Here is a 16,814-nt window from a genome sequence, read left to right as displayed (position 1 = left end):
GTTTAAGGAACTTTGTTTTTACCTGTGGATCCTGAAAATCATCACATCATCATGTCCTCCAGTCCCCAGGACATATGTGGGGATATCTTATTGCCAGCATTACACAGGCACATACGTTCCTGTATTGTTTTCTCTTCCCTTGTTGTGTTACTTTCTGCCCCCTGTTTCTTTTCTCCTGTCCTATTGTAGAACTGATGAATGAAATTGTTTTTAATTGTTCACTTTATTAATGTAACTTCATAAGTAAAGTTTTATGAATGAAACAACATTCATTCATAAAACCGGTTACCCCAATAACTGGCTAATTGACAATTAAGATGCTTGTTAAGAGCCATAGCTGTTGGGTCAGCTGCCTTTGTAAGTTTCACTATCAATCCAATTCCTGCTTAAACCACTGAGGGCTGGTCCACACTAAGCCCCCACTTCGAACTAAGATACGCAACTTCAGCTACGTGAATAACGTAGCTGAAGTCGAAGTATCTTAGTTCTAACTTATCGCGGGTCCAGATGCGGCAGGCAGGCTCCCCCGTCGACTCCGCATACTCCTCTCGTGGAGCAGGATACTGGCGTCGACGGCGAGCACTTCCGGGATCGATCCGGGATCGATTTATCAGGTCTAAACAAGACGCGATAAATCGATCCCAGAAGATCGATTGCTTACCGCCGGACCCGGAGGTAAGTATAGACGTACCCTTAGACTTGCACTGTTTCAGTATTGTAATTTCTGTTCACCATTTATTACACTTGCCTACAGTGTAACTTCTGTTCACTGTTTGCCATCCACTACACTTGTCTATATTGTAACTTCTGTTCACTGTTTGCCATATTGTAATTCAAACCCCATTTTAAAACGCTTACTCCATTTTGTAAGGGCTTGCTGCAACCTTCATTTTTGCAAACCCTGCTGTAATCTTATTAGTTTAGTTTAGCTGTGTGAATGAGGTATGTATGGATGATGGAATCAACCTCCAGCCCCAGCCTGTCCTGATTAAATAGAGTTCAAACACCAATGGCTGAAGATGCAGACAAGAGCCCTAACAAAGTAAGAAGAATCCACCCTAAAAAGAAAAGGTACAATCGAAGAAAGATCAAAGCCAGGTCCGAGGCTGAAAGTCAGTTCTGCAATTGACGGGTGATCAATCACCAAACCCAGAGCCAGCCTGACACAGCAAGACCTATAGACTCTGGATTCAAACTAAAGCCTACAAAAAGGATGGGTGAGATGGAAAACTTTGGAGGAGGGTAACATTCTGCTGCCAACATGGAAGGGCATCGGTGCATGCCCAACAGAGACCCAGCTCGTCCTTGTGCCCGGCTTTCCTGGCCAGTTAGCCGCCACAAGCTATGAACCCAAGCTGCAAGCTCAAGCCACAGACTCAAGCAGGACTGGTAACTATGCAGCAGCTGCAGAACATCTGATGGATGTGTGTGTGTGTGAATGTGTGTGTGTGTGTGTGTGTATAGGTATTAGGTATAATGTATGTGTATATAATGCCTGCATCTGTAACTTTCACTCTATGCATCTGAAGAAGTGAGGTTTTTACCCACGAAAGTTTATGCCCAAATAAATCTGTTAGTCTTTAAGGTGCCACCAGACTCCTTGTTGTTTTAATAATATATGGAGATATACATTATCTCATAGAGCTGGAAGGGACCTTGAAAGGTCATTGAGTCCAGTCCCCTGCCTTCACAGCAGGACTAAGTACTGTCCCTGGCAGATTTTTGCCCCAGATCCCTAAATTGCCCCCTGAAGGATTGAACTCACCACCCTGGGTTTAGCAGGCCAATGTGCAAACCACTGAGCTATCCCACCCCCCCAATAAAGGAAAAATAAATAAATAAATAAAAGACTGATAATTTGCCTCCAAAAGGGGAAAGATTTTAATTAAGTTTGTTTTGTTGTTATCACTCAATCACAGGTTCAGTATAAATACCTAATACGTGTGAGATCCTGCTGCGTCTTCCCCTGCCTTTGGTGTTCCTTTCCACCCTCCACTATCTCCCTCCTCTCATCTCTCTCTCTCTCTTTTGGCTTTTCACCTGATCCTGAAACCAAGTGGACTGCACAGAACCAGTACAGCGAGATGAGACGGCCCATCCAGCTCGGCCTGGCCTGAGAATGACCAGTGAAGGAGAGGGACAGGACCAAACAAACCAGATGATGACCCTGTTCAAGGAGGTGAGCCAGGGACCAAAGCAACCGCTGTCATGGCTGATCTGCCAGCCCAAAGAGTCCGTCCAGGACTGATGAGCCGCCCTGTATCCTGAGAACCCAACAAAAGCCGTATTTCCCCATCTTCACTATCCCATCTCGTCTCTCCCTTCTGTGTCTCCCTTCTGTGTCTGTCTCTTTTGTGTAACGCAGGAAACTGACTGTCCCTCCCAACTCAGAATGGAACAACAGAACTAACCCTTTCTTCCCACCAAGACAGACTGTTTGAAAGAATAAGAGACTTTCACCAGTATTCACCTAGTTCTAAATGAGACTCCTGTAGGTTTTGATTGTTTTTTTTTAGACAATCACTCAATTCCAGTTTCAACATTTTTGCTTTGTTTTCTTTTCCTTCTGTGTGTTTCAGTTAATACGTTTCTCACCTTTGGCATGACTTTGACACCGTGTTTGCCATGGCACTAAGCAGGCTGAGATCTCTATACACCAAACCCCGAACCTGGTATAACAATGTTTAATGTTGGACAGTGACAGGGTCAGGTAACACCTTTGACTCTTTGGGCCCATTTATTCAATATAAAATAATACAATCCCTCCCCCTCCCCCAGACAGGGGGGCAGATGTGTGCAATGGAGGGACTGGGTGGCCCGCAGAACAGGGGCTGGGTTTGAATTCTATACAGAAGTAGGGAGCAGGTCCCAATGCTTCTTTAGGGCTGGGCAGGGTGAGTTGAGCCTGGTTGGGGAGGAGATGCTGGTCCCTGGCTCCATCATCCTGCTTGGGAGAATCCCCCAGTTACTCCAATGGAGGCACTGATCCAGAGCCCCGAAGTGCTCACTCTGTGACGTCCCCCCCATGTGTCACTGGGGCGGGTAAGGGAGGGGCCAGCGCCGAGGGGCCCCACGGCGGAACTTACTGGACGCAGCCCAGATACCCAGGAATCGTTTCACGGTGCCATTTATTGGTGAGTTCCCAGTTTTTCCCTCCCGCCCCCAAACCCTCACAAACTAAATGCAGGAGCCGATGTTGTGAGTTACAAGGGAGAAGCCAGGAAACACAGAGCTCAGTGCTGCGGGAGCGAGCTCATCACAGGGCTATGGGGCAGTGCAGATGGGGCCCTTCTTCCCCCTGTGATCTCCCCTGCCCGGCCTCCCCCTCCTGTATCTGCAGCAGCATCCGAGGGCGAGGTGCCTGGCAGAGTTCCAGGGCCTGGCTTCACTTTTGCATGCTTCAGACCTGCAGTAGAAGTACCCAATGCCGGTCCCCTCTGCTCCATTGCTACTTGCTCTGCTGTGTTAGGCACGAAAGGGCATCTCCACCTTTCTCTGATCCGTGGTGTTTATTTAACACCTGCCACTCCCAGGCCCTTTTTCACAAACACTGCGAATTTCCTGAAAACGGAAACTGAAAATTAAATTCTTTGAGTGTGATGAGGACCCTGCGCAGGGGGCAGAGGGAGAACGGTTGGAGCGGGGAAATGGCAGAATAAAGCCAAGGCCAGGGCGGACTGGTTAATGGAGTGTGACTGGACTGGGTCTTGGCAGTTCTGGGGTCAGTTCCGGGCTCTGCCGCAGTCTCCCTGTGACACCTCAGCCACGTCACTTGGGACAGATTTTCAAAGCTCCTTAGACAGGGCAGGGCTTGACCTCTAGATGCCCTGCTGCCTGGTGGAGTCCTCAGCCCTGAGTTCGGTGCCCAGGCTCCTGTCCAAGGCAGGGTAGATTTAGGTGCCTAGAAAGGGATTCTCAGAAACCAGCAAGCTGAGCAGGGAGCTGCCCAAGCCAGCCAGGAGTGAAATGCAGAGCAGAGAGACAGGGCTTAGGGCCCAGATCCACAAAGGCACCAAGGCACCTAACTCCCACTGATCTCGGCCTTGGGTGCTGGGCTGGGGGAAGCACCGGTCTCTGCTTGGGATGCTCAGATGTGAACGCTCTCTTGGGGGAGTTCGGGGCCTAAGCCAGGTCAGCTTGTTCGGAGAGCGCAAACCCTCTGTAAGAGCCCATAGTCTGAGGGGTTGGACACTCACCAAGGTGAGGGGAGACCCCGTTGGAAGCCCCATGCTGCCTGATTTGGAGTAGGACCTAGGCTCTGGGCTCTGGGCCGCACTGGAGGCCCCCACCCCCACGCTGCCTCTTGCATAGAGCACCACCCTGCTGAGCACACCTGAGGCCCAGGCCTGGCTGATGAGCTATGTGCCGGGGAACACGTAGCTGGAGAATGGCACCGGGGCTGTGGCTTGCGCTGGAGCTCTGAGCCACTCGCTAGCAGTGGGGCGGTGTCAGGACTTCGGCAGCTTTGTGCATGCCCAGCAGCAGGGACTTAGGCACCAATGGGGCTGGGTGGCAGCTGAGTGGGGGCTTTGAGGATTTCAGGGGTGCCTTAATGGTAGACTGAGGTGCCTAAAGAGACAGTTAGGTGCCTAAATCCCTTCGTAAGTGTGGCTCTCAATGTCTGGGTGACTCAGTTCCCCAGCCTGTAGATTGGGAGTAGTTTATTAATACATTTAGCACAGTCACAAACACCCCACTCAGCAAGGTAGATAGAGTACAGACAGTACATCCTTCTACTCACCCCATCTCCTGCAGAACAACCTGAAGTGTTAGCCATCATCTTCCTCATCACCAACACCTTCTTCATCAACCCAGTGGCCATCCTACTGGCATCTCCCAAGGACGACATCCCCTTCTCCTACCGTCCCTAGGCTGGGATGCCACTATTACAATACCTTATGCTGACGTTACCATGTCTAATGCATATTCAGTAGGGGTTTCTTCCCTCTCCCTTCTTTGTATTTCCTCCCCTTACCAAGGTTGGAGTGTCTTTTTCCATAGGTTAATGTATTAATGATCTTAACTTACTATCATATATGTCAGTTTGTTACCATGGCCCTTTAGTGGTTAGGTATCTGCGGATGTAGCTCATGTACCCATTATGTACGTCAGTTCGTTGCCATGACACTTCTGTGGTTGAATTATGTACCTGTGGTCAGAATTTCCCCGTAAACACTCTATTTTCAGCTCCCCAATACTCGTGATTTTTCCGTTGGGCCGTTTATCTGTGCGAAGTTCACAGGCTCCAAGCCTTATGCTAACTTGCTGAAGCGAATGTCTGACAGGATACAGGCCTGTAGGTTCTTTGAATTACTGCTGAATATAATATAAAGCAGTGAATATAATAAAGACAAGCTAGCACATTGGGCTACACCATTGTGACGGGTTCCCCTCCTCCCCCCGAGGTGTAACTTGGAACTGGGGTACCACGGAGCCCTCTGACTAACCAGCCTGGGCCCCCTCTCACACTGTGCTGCTGTGACAAACTGCAGAGCGCTCCTGGTCCTGCATCCACACCGACCTTACACAGGCAGGGACACACCCAGCTGCAGTTCTGTGAATGCTTCTCCTCAGCCACTCAGGAACTAACAATAGAGAGACTCCAGTTAGCGCCTCCTCAGCTCCACAGCGTAGGACCCCAGAGCTCTCCCGTCCTGCCCTGGTCAAAAGCCTGACCCGTGTACGTGTATTTCCCAGTGTGCTCCTCGCTCGATGTGGAGAGGACAATGCCCCCGCCCCTGTTCCTGAACAGATTTCCCTTTGCACTTCAAGCAAACCACAGTGTTTTTGGTAAAAAAATATAAAACAGATATATTCACTACAGAAATAGATTTTAAGTGATTATACATAATAGCATAGAGATCAAAGTAGATCACCATAAGAACTAAAACAAAACCGCAATCTAAGTTCTCTAAACTGGATAGGATTTGAATCAAGCCGTGTCTCATCCTGTTAGATAGTACAGACAGTCCATTGAGCTTCCCTACACAGGCAGGCTTCCTTCTTTCCTGCCTGGGCTTCGGGCTAGTTCTCGGCTGCTTTGCTACATAGAGCCCCATCGCTGTAGGGCCTCTTGTCTGGAGCTACAGGGACCCACACACCCCTGTTGTGCTGCCTCTCCACCCCTCCCCCTGGAACACCAGCACTTCCTCTGCCTCAGGATGAGGTTTTAAAGGGGCCGTGCTCTCTAAAGCCCAAGGGGTTGCACCCTTCTGGCTCTTGTGTTCAGTTGACACTCTCTACTGTAGGGGTTAAAATACGCCGTTTTTGAGACCTGCAAAGTCTGATACTGAGAATCCCACTGACCCCATTCCACGCAGGCTGTTCCTTAGAGAGATGCAGGATAAGGCTGTGGGTGAAATGTTGTGATTGGAACTCAGGTGTCCCGTGTATTGTTACGGGGGAAGTGGCATGAGAGTTATCGGTGAGGCTCTGCCACAGCTGGGACCTTGCAAACATGGGACATTTCAAACCTAATGTTCTGAAATATTGAGCAGGCAAAGCCCCGCCCGAAGGAACAGACCCTGCAGGTGCTCAGCACGCCTGGGAAGAAATCAGAACCCAAGGTGGAGCATCGTGGGCACCCAAAGCTGGAGACACCCAGAATTAGAGGCTACTTTGTCTTACTGTGGAGAAGGCCTTGGTGATATCAGTGTGTAAAGAACGGGATCAAACAGAAAACCACAAGGCTCAGACTTAGGGAGCAGCTTTGCCATTATACATCCACTGTGAGAAAGTTCAAAGCCAGAAACACCCGGTAAATAGCCGTGGAAAGGCCACAACTCACAGGGCTGGATTCTCATTGACACTAAAGCCCCTTGACCCCACTGGAGCAGTGGGAGGGGCCTTACAGTGAGTGCAAATGTCATTTAGGGGCAGCTCACAGCCATTGGCCGTGTGGGGTAACGGAGTCTGGCTTGACATGAGACTCAGCCCAACTCGTTAACACTAGAAGAAGCCCCTTGCTGGGAAGCCATTAGAGGAAAGACTTATAAATGTGAGGGAAAGTGTAACATGGGAAAGACACGTATGGGGCAGAGTTAAAGATGTGTGTGGGGCAGAGCTACAGAGGGGCTGAGCACTCACAGTACCCATTGAGTTGAATTGGAGTTGTGGGTGCTCCGCACGTCTGAAAGCCATGCCCCTAAGCTGATCCCGTTATTCATTACCTGGTTATTCCTTGTCCTGGGGATGGTCTTGCTGGGTTTAACATGGCCCGGAGCTCCCACAGCCCCCACGGCTGTACCCGTGGCCCCATCCATAACACCCATAGCCCCCATAACTGAATTTAATGGAAAAGGGATTTAAACAGAGAACGTTAAAGTATATTTTGAAAATCTTGTGAGATGTTTTTAATTAACGTATATCGGGACTTTTTGAGCTGGCATTTGCCCTGATGCTGTCCCTCAACTTTCCCATCTGGGGCCTGGCTTAAAAAAAATTGTGGGGCCAGGCAACTGTACCTCAGTTTTGCCTCTTCCCCAACGTCGGAAATACATCTTTGTTTTTTAAAACCCAAACTCTGGAGTTCTTTTCAACATTTTTTCTCTTGTTGCATTAGATTTGAGTACAGAAGAATCTGCCATTGTCCCCTGGTTGGCGCCAATCTCCATCTGCCAGAACTGGGAATCCAGCTTATTGGTCCCTTGTTGCTGTTATTCATTTGTTTTCTCTGTCCAATGTCTTGCTCAGGATTCTTTGGGCGTCTTCAGTGACATCATCCAAAAAACTGTTCAGCATTCTGTGAGTCACAGTGAAAGACCTCTCTGCAGCAAATACGGTCCCAGCCACCAACCGGTATCATGCTGATAAAATGCTTAGCTAAAATTAGACCCTTTCCTGTAGCCTGACTCAGCTGCTCCTCAGCGTTTTCTTTTGATATATCTTTGGCCATTGGGGACTTGATCACGGCCTTCAGCTCAGCGACAGACTTCCGAACCTGGCTAGTAAGTATGATGAGGGAAATGTCATCCAGCCCAGAGCTCTCACAATACATTCTGATGTTATTCACCAGGATACCAACATCACACTTCACCGAGAGAGCTGGGAGAGTCACAGCAGCGATGGCGCATGACTTCAGAGCTTGTTTCCAGATCTGCCTCTGCAAAACCTTTTTCTTCTTTTCCAAGATTGGTTCAGAAAGGTTGGGCAGAGCCAGGAGGAAAATGTGTTTCTTGTGACTTTCCAGTTCCTTCAGCAACGTTTTCTGCAGTTTGGGAGAATCATATTTCTGAAATTCCCTACTCGACACAAGGAAACCTGCAGGGAGCTCATCCCTTCTCTGGGCAGGTGCTTGATGCAGTCGTGTCTGATTTTCTCCAGGGTTCCCTCCTCATTGAAGCTTTTTTTTCCTTATTGTGTAGTAGTAGGATTTTATGTTGGTATTTTGTATAATTTAGAATGAAGGATAAAAATAATAATAATAAGATAATAATGTAGCATGTATTCAATGTATTGGTGTATGATTTGACCATATCCTGACAGCCACCCTTTTTGAATAGCAGAAAGGAATGACCTAATGGGCCATTGGTAGAGATGCATCAGCCAGAATCTTTTTGTGTCTGGACTGATTTCAAGGCAATAACAGACCTTTGAGAGTCACCACTTTGTTTTAGGCTTAGCATTTTAAAATAAGTAAAAGAATGCCGTGATTGTTTTTCCTCTGCATTGCAATTTGATGTTCCTATTTAAAATGTTCTGTGTACATTAATTATTTTTTGTATGTGAATGAAGAATGTGTGTTAAGAGATAAGTGTGAAGGCCATCACCGAACCCAGACGTATGAGGAAGGAACCAGAGACAGACGCAAGGGTGCCAGGAGGCTGCAACACGCCCCTATTGAAATGTCAGAGGAGGTCAGATTGATGACTCTAAAGATGAAATAAGCACCTTTCAATGGGGACAAGATGGCTGTGATCAAAACCAGCATGGGGTAACTCCCTAAGAAACTTGATGAAAGAACAAGATATAGGATGAGGACAATTTAAGAAAACAAGCTCTCGTCAAACAGCAGTTGATTATAGCATGATGGTGCAAAACTCATTGGTCCCAATGAAGGAGAATCACTATATAAACAGGGGGCCTTGCCATGAAACTTTGGGTTCGTCCTGCGAAGACTTCCCCAGAGCATCGTGTCACAATCAACAGAACCCGGCTCCTCCCTACTCGTGATCAACCTAGCTGGCCTCTAGATTGATCCGGACTCTGAAGTGGTAACTATAACATCGACTGGCGGGTCAGTGTGTATGTGATTGAATGCATATGCTAATTGTTGTATCTTCAATAAACGGTGCCTATTGCCTTTTCCCTTGAAAAAGATCCCGTGTGCTTCTTATAAGCATAACAATTGTACAGGTCCAAGTCCACCTTGGAGCGCACAAAGTAGAAGTTCTTCTCCATCTTCCGGATCTCCTGGGTCAGTTTGGTATGGTTGGCTCTGAACCGCACTGAAGTGAGGATGATGAAGAAATCATAGCAACTGAATGTCACCTGCTCCAGGTAAGTGTCTGGCAGAAAATCTGGGGTCCCGATCCCCAGCAGGTCCCAGAAGATCACATTGGGGTACTTGGAATGCTGATACCGCTCTGGTTCTTTGGTCGTCTCTACCACCCTGGTCTCAGCGGATCCTTCGTCTTCATCTCCCAGGTTCCGGTGGGCATTGAGGACGGACAATTTCCCAGCTCCTGACTCTCCTGTGATCGCAATGTTGAGCTCAGTTTTTTTAAGCAACTCGTCGGAATTGTGCACCATATATGCTGCTAATGAGAGGGTGGCTTTAAGCCTCAGGTTAGTAGTTCACCCTCAACAGGGATGGGGTTTGTCGGCCCCATCACAGAGCCACGTCTGCTGCAGACAGATTTGTGGGGTCTCTACCCAGATTGGGGGTAGGGGACTCTGCATCTCCACTCGACAACTAAGGGGGGGGAGGGAAATGGAGGCATCTGTACTGTCCTGTCCCCCACCAAATATCCCCTATCCCCTTCAATTCCTCCCCACACTGGAGTCCCATCTGCTACCTCCCCGGTCAGTGGCAGGGACCACAACTCCCCACCTTCCCCATGTGGTGTCCAGCTATGGGGCAGGGCCTCCAGACTCATCCTTCCTCCCCAATCCCACTAATTCTGCTGCTCCTGTGGAAGCTCAGAGCTGCGCAGTAGATGTAGGAGGAAGGTTCAGCTTGGCCCCTCCAAAGCCCCGTGTTGCCATGTGCCCCCATTTCTGTCCCCCCCTTTCAAAAAATGCCCTTGCTGAATCCCTGTCAATCCCTGCATCCTCTTCCCGGATTCTGAACCCGCAGGACCCCACCAATGCCGCCCCTCCAGGCCCAGGGTGTGCTGGGCAGGCAGAGAGATGGGAGGCAAGGAATGGGGAGAGCTGGGCTGTGGGTCATGCGGGTGCTGGAAAATGATCTTTGAAAAAACCCCAAGGAAATGAACTTCCCAAATCTTTATAGGTGCAGCGGTCTGGTGGCCTGGAGGTGCCCTTTCAGAACGGGGAGAGTGGCTAAATGGAAACCTCTGACAACCTGAACATGACAAGTTAAAAATACACCCCAGTCCCACACTGCAATCTTAATTCTGCTGCTTTCACTTACCCCTCAGTAAGCCCTGGAGACCAAGGTCCCATCTGCCACCAGACAGCCGACATTCCTGCTGCAAGAAAGCCTTTGTGTGCTGCTACTGCTGCAGCCTACTGAGCTCAGCGCTGGATCTCACGGTACATCCACTCCTCCCCTCACCTCACAGCGATAGCTCGGCCCTGCTGCTCCAGTGACTCTGTCCTTCCTACAGCCCGGCTGCACCTGACCCAGCGAACGAGGTGTGTGCACATGGGTGCTGGAATTCAAAACTGGAGCACAGCGCAAACAACGATGTTCTTTTCAGGTTCCTGCATCACCCTTGCTCCACCAGTCCCAGTAGCTACTGTCAATTTCAGGGAGGCAGTTAAGGTGGCTACCGACCTCCTAGCCCCTGCGTTTGCACCCCACAGTCCACACGGTTCAGTTCCGACCTGCCACACGACCTACTCCCATGGTCAGAGGCCTCCATTGTTTGCATCTGTCTGTTCTACAGCAAAGAGACTTAATTGCTGTCTTCATCGAGCCTGAAAGCGAGTGCTGGGCTTTGATGGGGAGCCCTGGCTCCCATCCTCCTGGCTCTATCCACTACACCCCACTCTCCTTTGTACACAGCCCCACTGGTGTCTGGCACCCTGTAGTGGGGCAGCTGCCCCACTCCTGGAGAATTTAGGCTGCAGCAGGCCAGTGGACCTGCACAGCCGGGCAGCCAATCAGAGAAGGGCTTATTGGGAGCCAATAAGAGCCCAGATCGGAGGTAGCCAATCAGGGCCAGGCTCAGCCCTATAAAAAGGCTGCTCAGGGAGGGAGCAGTCAGTCTGTCCCAGGCCTTCGAGAGGGGAAGTTCTGTCTCCAGAGCTGGGAGACTAGCACCTGGGACAGCGCAGTGCTGGGCAGGCCCGGGGGAGCAGAAGGTAACTCCAGCCCGGTGTCTGCCAGGCTGCATGCCCTGAGAGGAAGGGCCTAGCCAGTGCGAGGGGCCGAAGGGGAAGCGGCCCAGGGAAGTGGACAGACAAGGGGAGAGAAGGAGGGCAGGACGGCTGCCGCCAGAGGGTCCCTGGGCTGGGATCCAGAGTAGAGGGCAGGCCTGGGTCCCCCCCTTCCCTCCTTGCAGTACACCCAGCCATCGGCTGTAGGGAGCGGCCACTATAGACTATGCCAGATCCCTGACAAGAGGGATTAGACTTTGGGGTGTGTGGTTGTACAGGGTGGCTGGGGCATAGAGAGACTGCTGATCAACCCTCCCCCCCGCCCCCCGCGGAAGGGGGTGCGGATGGACTAAGGGGGCACTGCCAAAGGGCAGAGGTCCAGAAGAGGATGCTGCGATCTGGTGTGCGACCCAGGCTCAGACGCCAACCGAGGGCGAGATGACAGATGGGACACCACCAGGAAGGGGCACTCCACTGGACAGAGCTAATTCCCAGAAACAACCAGTAGGAGGCGCCAGGTGGTGAGTCCCAACCCTGTCACACACCGGTTGCCCTTCTGGGGAAGCGATGCTGTCATCGATACTCAGGGTGAAAGCTGGATCGCCCTGTCACAGCCGTGGTCAACTGCCGTAAGGAATCCCTGCACCAATCAATGCAACTGTCCCAAACACAGCGCGGGCAGCTGGAGCGTGCACTGCTGAACAAGAAAACACAAGTCTTTAGGAGACAACGCACCACATAAAATGGCACATTTACTTCAGCAATAGCTGCACAGCAGACCTACGCTAGCACCTCCCCAAACAACGTTAACTGTGTCCTCGGGAGCCCTCGTCTGCCGGCTCTGTCTGCACTGGGGGTTTTGTCAGCAGAGCTACATCGGCCAAGCATGGGATATATTCACGTCCTGGATCCATGCTATAGAATCCAACCTGTGTATTGAGAAGTGTGAGCTGCCTGTAACATCTATGAGAAAGAGAGACAGACTGCTTGATTCAAATTGTGCTTTGTCTGTAGAATTTAGACTGCAATTTTTTTATTTCTATGAATCATAGAATATCAGGGTTGGACGACACCTCAGGAGGTATCTAGTCCAACCCCGTGCTCAAAGCAGGACCAATCCCCAACTAACTCATCCCAGCCAGGGCTTTGTCAAGCCGGGGCTTAAAAACCTCTAAAGATGGAGATTCCACCACCTCCCTAGGTAACCCATTCCAGTGCTTCACCACCCTCCTAGTGAAATAGTGTTTCCTAATATCCAACCTATACCTCCCCCACTGCAACTTGAGACCATTGCTCCTTGTTCTGTCATCTGCCACCACTGAGAACAGCCGAGCTCCATCCTCTGTGGAACCCCCCTTCAGGTAGTTGAAAGCAGCTATCAAATCCCCCCTCACTCTTCTCTTCTGCAGACTAAACAAGCCCAGTTCCCTCAGCCTCTCCTCGTAAGTCATGTGCCCCAGCCCCCTGATCATTTTCGTTGCCCTCCGCTGGACTCTCTCCAATTTGTCCACATCCCTTCTGTAGTGGGGGGACCAAAACTGGATGCAATACTCCAGGTGTGGCCTCACAAGTGCCTAATAGAGGGGAATAATCACTTCCCTCGATCGGCTGGCAATTCTCTACTAATACAGCCCAATATGCCATAGGCCTTCTTGGCAACGAGGGCACACTGCTGACTCATATCCAGCTTATCATCCACTGTAATCCCCAGGTCCTTTTCTGCAGAACTGCTGCTTAGCCAGTCGGTCCCCAGCCTGTAGCAGTGCATGGGATTCTTCCTTCCTAAGTGCAGAACTCCACTTGTCCTTGTTGAACCTCATCAGATTTCTTTTGGCCCAATCCTCCAATTTGTCTAGGTCACTCTGGACCCATCCCTACCTTCCAGTGTATCTACCTCTCCCCCCATCTTAGTGTCATCTGCAAACTTGCTGAGGGTGCAATCCATCCCATCATCCAGATCATTAATAAAGATGTTGGGGACTGGACTCGATGACCTCTCGAGGTCCCTTCCAGTCCTAGAGGGCTATGAGAAGGGCTATGTTGAACAAAACTGGCCCCAGGACCAACCCCTGGGGCACTCTGCTTGATACCGGCTGCCAACTAGATATTGAGCTGTTCACCACTACCCATGGAGCCTGACAATCTATCCAGCTTTCTATCCACCTTATAGTCCAGGGATCGGCAACCTTTGGTACGCGGCATGCCAGGGAAAGCCTCTGGTGGGCCGGGCCGGTTTGTTTACCTGCTGCATCCGCAGGTTTGGCCGATCGCAGCTCCCACTGGCCGCAGTTCACTGTCCCAGGCCAATGGGGGCTGCGGGAAGCGGCGCGGGCCAAGGGATGTGCTGGCCACCACTTCCTGCAGCCCCCATTGGCCTGGGATGGTGAACCACAGCCAGTGGGAGCTGCGATCGGCCAAACCTGTGGATGCCGAATCCTCTCCCACACTTTCCCTGACCTTCTTCTTGTTGCTAACATACCCGTAGAAACCCTTCTTGTTACTCTTCACATCTCTTGCTAGATGCAACTCCAGTTGTGCCTTGGCCTTCCTGATTACACCTCTGCATGTTCTAGCAATATTTTTATACTCCTCCCTGGTCATCTGTCCAAGTTTCCACTTCTTGTAAGCTTCCTTTTTGAGTTTAAGCTCACTGAAGATTTAACTGTTAAGCCAAGCTGGTCGCCTGCCATATTTGCTAATCTCTCTGCACTTCGGGATGGCTTGTTCCCGCGCCCTCGATTAGGCTTCTTTAAAATACAGCCAGCTCTCCTGGACTCCTTTCCCCCTCATATTAGCTTCCCAGGGGATCCTGCCCATCAGTTCCCTAAGGGAGTCTAAGTCTGCTTTTCTGAAGTCCAGGGTCTGTATTTCGCTACTCTCCGTTCTTCCTTTTTTCAGGATCCTGAACTCAACCATCTCATGGTCACTGCTGCCCAGGTTGCCACCCACTTCTACTTCCCCTACCAACTCTTCCCTGTTTGCAAGCAGCAGGTCAAGAGGAGAACAGCCCCTAGTCAGTTCCTCCAGCACTTGCACCAGGAAGTTGTCCCCAACACTCTCCAAAAACTTCCTGGATTGTCTGTGCACCGCAGTATTGCTCTCCCAGCAGATCTCAGGGTGATTGAAGTCCCCCATTAGTACCAGGGCCTGTGATCTGGAAACGTCAGTTAGTTGTCTTAAGAAAGCCTTGTCTACCTCATCCTTCTGATCCGGTGGTTTATAGCACATGCCCACCACGACATCACCCTTGTTGCTCTCGCCTCTAAACTTAACCCAAAGACTCTCAACAGGCTTTTCTCCACTTTCAAACTGGAGCTCTGAGCAATCATATCACTCTCTTACATACAATGCAACTCCTCCACCTTTCCTCCTGTACGTGTCCTTCCTAAACAGTTAATACACATCCATGACAGTGCCCCAGTCATGTGAACTGCCACACCAAGTTTCTGTTATTCCAATCACGTCATAGTTCCTTGATTGTGCCAGAACTTCCAATGCTTCCTGCTTGTTTCCCAGGCTTCTTGCCTTTGTGTACATGCACCTTAGATAACTAGCCAATTACCCTACTTTCTCAGTATGAATCAGGAGGCTTCCAGTTTTGTACCCTCCTCCTTGTGTTTCCTCCCAGTATCCCACTTCCCCCCCCCGCCTCCCGGTATCCCACCATCCCCCTGAGAACCTAGTTTAAAGCCCTCCTCACTAAGTTAGCAAGTCTGCCTGCGAAGATGCTCTTCCCTCTCTTCATTAGGTGGATCCCATCTCTTCCTAGCAATCCTTCTTCCTGGAACAGCATCCCATAGTCGAAGAATCCAAAGCCCTCTCTCCGACACCACCTGCATAACCAGTTAGCTTTTACCTGTGGATAACCTTAAAGTTTGGCACCGCCAAGAAACTTGCAAACCGGGTCTGTTGTACAAAAGAGGAAACTATGGTACACCACCTCATGAATTCCATAAATGAAGAGTGGGATAATTCACTAGCCTGTCTATAGTACAAACAAGGAGAGTATGGAGGTAATTCTTCTGTTGTCCTGCAGTAAGCAAGGAGATTGGTAAAAGGAATGAATATGAATACCGGGAGCGAATGCCCACCAATTAATGGGGGCGGCTCTGCAAAGCACGGCACTAATTGTCACAGACCTGACTCAGCTATTATCGGTGTTAACTAAGGGGTGGCAAGTGCTACCCAAAGGGCAGAGTGGGGCGCAGCTTGTGCCTTGGCACAGGCAGTGTTTATGGCACACCTCCACCACATCTGGCAAGCTGCCCAGAAGGGTACATGGTCTCCTTTACTTAACCCCATGGTAACCACCCGGTTCCCCTTACAGTGGAGCAACACTTGGACCATCACTTTGGGGTCCTGCTCACCTCAGCAGTGTTACTTTATGCCCTGCTCCAGTGCTCCAGCCAGGAAGCAGGGTAGGGGGCTGCTCCATACGGCTCCCGGAAGCCGCGTCATGGCCCTGCTCTGGCTCCTATGTGTAGGGGCAGCCATGGGGCTCTGCTCTGCACGCTGCCGCCTGCCCCAAGTGCCACCCCTGCAGCTCCCACTGGCTGTGGGTCCGCTTGCGGTAAGCGCTGCCCGGAGCCTGCACCCCTGAGCCTCTCCCCGTGCCCCAACCCCCTGCCCAAGCCCTGATCCCCTTCCCGCCCTCCAAACCCCCGGTCCCAGCCCAGAGCTCCCTCCTGCACCCCAACCCCCTCATCCCCAGCCCTAACCCAGAGCCCACACCCCCAGCCACAGCCTGCACCCCCTCCCACACCCTCCTCTGCTGCCCTAGCCCGGAGCCCCCTCCCACACCCTGAACTCCTCATTTCTGGCCTCACTCTGGAGCCCGCACCCCCAACCAGAGACCTCACCCCCTCCCTCACCGCAACCCCAATTTTGTGAGCATTCATGGCCTGCCATACAATTCCTATTCCCAGATGTGGGCCTCGGGCCAAAAAGTTTGCCCACCCATGATTTACAGCCTCCGGTTCAGGCATCAAATTTTGCACCAGGCCCAATGCTCCAGCCTCTCTCTTGCTCTCTCTCTCTTTACTACAATAACCAGGCTCAATCAGTTTATTAGTCAAAGAGTATTAGTCAAAGATTAATCAGCACGATACAGAATGGTATCATTGATCCAGGGAAGTGATACTGCAGCCTAAATCATTCTAACTACTTTTCAGAAATTGCCCGCTTTATATTCCATGCTTGTTTACAAAAAAGGGACAATGGAAATTGCTGTCTCGTGACCATTTGTTGAGTTTCTTTCATGGTATCTCAATTTAAAAAATTGATACGTTAAAGATGTGTCAACAGGTCAT

The 16,814-nt window shown here is 50.6% G+C and overlaps 1 pseudogene; it reads right to left on the bottom strand.

Annotated features, from left to right (window-relative positions):
- Positions 1-7,717: 7,717 nt before the first annotated feature.
- Positions 7,718-11,032, bottom strand: LOC112121026 (annotated as a pseudogene).
- Between the last annotated feature and the right edge of the window lie 5,782 nt (positions 11,033-16,814).

This window comes from Terrapene carolina, unplaced genomic scaffold (genome assembly GCF_002925995.2).
Source record: "Terrapene carolina triunguis isolate 2854851 unplaced genomic scaffold, T_m_triunguis-2.0 Scaffold29229, whole genome shotgun sequence".
NCBI classification, from domain to species: Eukaryota; Metazoa; Chordata; order Testudines; family Emydidae; genus Terrapene; species Terrapene triunguis.
This window is presented reverse-complemented; position numbering and strand designations above follow the sequence as displayed.